Source organism: Manacus vitellinus, unplaced genomic scaffold (assembly GCF_001715985.3).
Source record: "Manacus vitellinus isolate BGI_N305 unplaced genomic scaffold, ASM171598v3 scaffold_3_pilon, whole genome shotgun sequence".
In the NCBI taxonomy this organism is placed as follows: Eukaryota; Metazoa; Chordata; class Aves; order Passeriformes; family Pipridae; genus Manacus; species Manacus vitellinus.
This window is the reverse complement of record NW_021940535.1, coordinates 24,302,409-24,307,991: the sequence shown is the minus strand read 5'-3', so window position 1 is coordinate 24,307,991 and position 5,583 is coordinate 24,302,409.

The window sequence follows — 5,583 nt, the reverse complement described above, 5'->3', positions numbered from 1 at the left end:
AGTCATGTTATTTAGGAAATAAAACCAACCATTTTCATAGGAAGTGGTAGTAGACTTTTTTGGGGTACTTCCTCAGCTGCATCGGGGGCACTGAGGATGAAAAAACATTCTCTGCTGTTCTGGTTTCAGCTGGGATAGAGTTAATTTTTTTTCCTAGTAGCTACTACAGTGCTGTGGGTTTTGCATTTATGATTAGAATAATGTTAATAACACATGGATGTTTTAGCTCCTGCTGAGCAGTGCTTACTCTAAATCAAGGACTTCCCAGTTTCCCTAGCTTTGCTAGCAAGCAGGTGCACAAGAAGCCAGAACAGGGAGCATAGCCAGAACAGGTGGCCCAAACTAGCCAAATAGATATTCCATACCACAGAATATCATGCCCAGTATATAAACTGGGGGTAGTTGATGAGAGGGAACGATTGCTGCTCAGGGCTGGACTGAATATTGGTCAGCATGTGATGAGCAATTGTATAGTGCATTATTTGTATTTCTTGGGTTTTATTTCTCTCTCTCTCTCTCTTTGTTGCCAGCCTTTTCATTAAAATTATTATTATTAATAATAATAATAATAATATGGATATTCTTGATATATTTTAATTATTAAACTGTTTTTTTCTCAACACATTTTTTTATCTTTTTCTGATTCTCCTCCCCACCCCACCAGGGCCAGGGGCCAGTGAGCAAGTGGCCGTGTGGTACGTAGTTGCTGATTGGGGTTAAATCATGACATCCACATATTCAGATCTCCATACCCCTGATCAAATGGAAGGAGTAATTGTGTTGCAAGCTATTGCAACTAACCGTGGAAACCAAAGCCAATTTTAGGTGATATAGCAAGGTGCATGAATCTGGATGTCCCAAAGCTATCTTGGCTATTCTGACAAAAGCAGACTATGATCCCTCAAGTTCCCAGTACACTGAGATCAACAGACTGATCCATCGGCCACTGGAGACTGTGCCTGCAGTCCGACAGCCAAGCTCATGAGCTCATCCATAGGCAATCTCCACTAAGACCTTTTCAATTACTGCTTAAGTTACTGTCAAGTGGCAGCTCAGCTCAAAGAAAAATTATTGATCTTCTGTCAGACTTGATTCTACTCATACCTTTCCTACATTTGTTTTACATATTTAAGAGTAGCTATGTCGTAATCATGAGGAATTACATCCCAATGTTTTCCCCTCCCTACTTAATCTAGCACTGATGATAGTAGGTTATGTCACATCCTTGGCAACAGGGGCTCTCTGGCTTGGGAGGAAGGAGATGGAAAGATGTCTGCAGAGACTTAGATCTGTCAGAAGCTAGAGATAGGAGAAGAGAAGCCAAACATACTTCATAACAATGACAAGTAAAGTCAGGTAGCTCCTTGAGTTCAAGCACAATTTGGGCAAGACTTGATTTTAGTTTTCAAATTTGTTATGGATCAGGCATAGAAAAGTGTAAAGAAGAGAATGATCACTCTCTTAACGTATGTACATCACTTTTATGCTGGATGACATGATTCTGGGGGCTGAAAAAGCACATTTTTGACTAAACAGGGGAAGCTCATCAATAAATGTCCTGAAGTCGATGTCCACGTTGTGTCCTTGGATATGTTTAAGTCCAGGATTGCAGCTGTGACCAGTTACTGTGACAAAGAATAAAGTCTGGTATCTTGAATAATGTCAGGTGGATTTTACTTTCCTATCCTAAACTAAAAGCTCACTTTTACAGTGTCATCCAATAATCAGAGCTGATATGTTAGCAGGGTGGGGAGTGCCCGAGCCCTTGTCTAGTTACATTGTATAAATTCTGTTCAGAATTAATAAGTACTTGGTTCAGCACCTGAGACATACCTGCTTTTTCACAGTAACTGCTGCACAGTTATGACATGAGAAAATCCCAAGAGAATATTAGGTGAGTGAAAAGCAGGTGCAATAGGTATAGAGGCAGTAGAAGGGAAGGGACGTTTTGTGTTTTGGGCTTGGACAAGTTAGGGCCAAGACAGGCAGAACTGAAGCATTCATTTTAACCACTGATCTTCCTGAAGGCAGGATTCTTGTTCCAGTCCTCTGCTGTCTGAGGTCCCCCTGGCGGATGCATTTGCAAAGAGAAGATACTACAGAAGAAATCATGCCTTGAGCACCCATGGTGATGTCGATAGATGTTTTCCACAGAATCCAAGTAGGTCACATACCTGTGACTTGGTCCACTTGGGATCATGTGGAACAATGGCAAAGGAGTACGCTTGCCAAGTACACAATTTTCACTGTGGCTCTGGTCCAGGTTCTGTCCAGTCAATAACACTATGCCATCACCAAGTTCTTCAAAGCTGCTGTTGATGGAGTTGAGACAGTTTACAACAAAACCACCAGAAATAAAAGAGGAAAAATATGCATTCCAAACTTGCATATATTTCTTGGAAACATATGGGTTCCATGACAAAGCTGCCTGAGGAGCACAAAAAGAGCACGAAAGAATTGGCAAAAGAGCCTTTGGTCTGGCAAAGAAGCTTCGTTCAGAAATATGGCTATCTGGTACTTTATCTTACACAGTCCTGCCAGATAAAAATTACTCCTTTAAATAAAGTACTACTTAAATATTCTCACCACTACCTCAGCTTCAGTCAAGCAGTGTGGTCTTACACAAGTTCAGCACCCTGTGTTTAAGGGCTGCAGCATTTTTAATCTAATACAAGGTACCCTACAACTGGACTTAGAGTTTTGTGAAGCCACTGTCTCATCACCATCTCTGCTGTTTGCAGCTGCCAGCCTCTTGTCTCTCTCTGTCCAAAGACAACCTGCATAAGTGCTGCCTGAGAGTAGAGAGGGTAACCAATGAAACTAGAGCATGCAGACAGCTGTCTCTCCCTCCCCCTTCATGCTACCTTTGTAAAGATATTTGGGTGTTGCTCGTTCAGCCTTACAAGGCTCACTGTGCTTTAGAGAGCCATGCTTAAATAGGTCTGAAAATATCGGTCAGTGTGTTAGGTGAAAAATCAACGAATGCTAAGGACAGCTTAGAGAGCAAGACAGAAGGGACACAGAAGAAGATACATGATAGTTTGGGAGCCTAAAACAGAGGGGGGGGGAATAATGCAAAATACAGATAGGGAACTCGAGTGAGAGAATATTTTTGAGGTGGAGAAAAGAGTGGGTATTAGAACCAGGAAAGAAAGTAGAAAGAACAACAAGAAAAGCAATTACATTCACACAGGAAAGAGCTGGAGAAAATAAAGAAAATGAGAAGACTAGGAAAACAGAAACAAAATGTTGAACTGATTAACATGAGAGACAGAAAATACACATACGGATACAGAGAAAGGATAATTAAAATATCAAAAACAATGAGCTAAGCTGTTTCATTTAAACAAAATATATGCACACTGTGAGAGATGCCAAGCAGTAGAGACTCAGCACTAAGTGGATTTTCTTAGTTTGGGCTGTTGGGCAAACCAGCCACCCTCATGTGATACTACGCCAGAGTTACATCTTGCCAGGAAACTCCTATTTCAGTGGGTCTCTGATCACCCACACATTTCCATGCTGTGCTCTCTTCCTGGGTGACAACACACTTTTAAAGTTCTGAACCTGAAAGAAAGCAGTGACAAAAGCTTTTTGCTTTACTTTTTCCTTTTCTGATATTTTTCTTTCATACGTTCCCATAGCAGTTTGGACTCCTGTGCCAACACACATACATTCTCAGATCTGATCCTATTTTTATATAACTCAACAGGTGACTACTGCTCACTTCTATCAAAAGCCCACTGGTATCAGGGTGCAGAGGGAAAGTATTAGTTCATGTGGGAACAATGCTGAAAGAAGCAGACTCAGAAAGCTTAAGCTGGCAGAAAGAATTTGAGCAAGAGCGACACTTAGGAAAGAGTAGGTGGTATACGAGTAACTGTGGATGGTAAAAATAAAAAATTAAAATCGTGATGCCCCCACTGAAACCACCTACACCACCACCATCTTTTATCTGTTGCTTCAATCAATCTCTGAGTTGAGACAGTTTTTACCCTTTGCACCCTAGAGTCAAATTTTCAAAAGCACTGTACCTACAGTCTCAGATGGAAATCCAGTGAAAGTTTAAAAGCTGTCATAGGACTTAAAACATCTGTCTCTTGATAAAAAAGAGTGACCTTAATAGTACCTTCGCCCATTCTTCACACAACTTCTCATTCAGGAAGTGCTCTATACTCTGCCTCAAGAGCCCTGAGGGCACAGGCAGGCTGTGATGCCCTGAACACCCTCACCTAGGACCCCCACCCACTGCCCAGTGGCTGGAGCTCTGGTGGGGCTCAGCCCTGGGCCCAGACCTGGCCCTGTGGGGAACGTGCCTCCATCTCCTGCTCATCTGAACCACTGAACCATCTGCAGGTCCTGCCACAACCTCAGCCCTGCTTGGGTGTGGGGGATTGTACACTGACTATGAGGGCACTGCCCTGTTAACTGTTAGATATTACCACTTGCTTATCTGAACACAATTTATTCAGCATTGGTAGGATCCTTTTCTACTTGTGACCTGTCTGTTCTGGCTGTGTGACATCTGGAAACAGCCCGTGCCATGCTTATTTCTGATTACTTTCTTACTCTACAATGGTACTTCTACATTTCGTCCCTTCCAGAAGGTGTGCTGGAGGCCTGAGTGGAGACTGAGGGTGGCCTCATCCCTTTGAAGAATGAGATTGTTGAACAGCTGGTAAAGAAATGTCACTTTAGTCACTGACTTATCACAGAACCGTAGAATGGCCTGGGTTGCAAGGGACCTTAAAGATCATCTAGTTCCAACCCCTTTGCCATGGGGCACACCTTCCACTAGACCAGGCTGCTCAGAATTCCATACAGCCCGGCCTTAAACACTTCCAGGGATGGGGCATCCACCACTTCTCTGGGCACAATGTTCCAGTGCCTCACCACCCTCACAGTAAAGACTTTTTTCCTAATATCTAGTCTAAACCTACCCTCTTTCAGATTGACGTCATTCCCCCTTTTCCTATCACTCTTGTAAAAAGTCCCTCTCCATCTTTCTTGTAGGCTCCCATCAGATACTGGAAGGCCACAAATAGGTCTCTTTTCCTGGTTGAACAAACCCAATTCTCTCAGCCTTCCCTTGTAGAAGAGGTGCTCCATCCCTCAAATAATCTTGCAGACTGGTGATCTTGCAGTTAGTAGGTGCTCTGTATTCACTTGAGAAAGAATTTGGGTACACAGAACAGAAAATTTAAACTGACAGAGCTGCACGCGTCCACCACTTCAATCAATATTCTTCCAAAAATGAGTAGGGCTAACAGGCTTTGTCATGGGGAGCTGGGTATTACTGATCCACCATTTCTTGCACCACACCACAACCGTGATCAGCTTAGTTTTGCGCAGCCGCCGCTCCGAACCAGTCACGCACAGCGGGGCCTGATCCGCAGGGAACATCGGCACGAGCATCGGAGTCGAACAATACAATCGCAATTCATCTCGTTTTAATCCAACCATGGACAGCCTAGACCACCACAGGCTGCTGGGGACTGACTCCCGCTCTGTAGATCTGCAGCGAGGCGAGGTTGAGGGTTGCGGGTTGACCCCGGCTGACCTGACCTGACCTGACCTGACCTG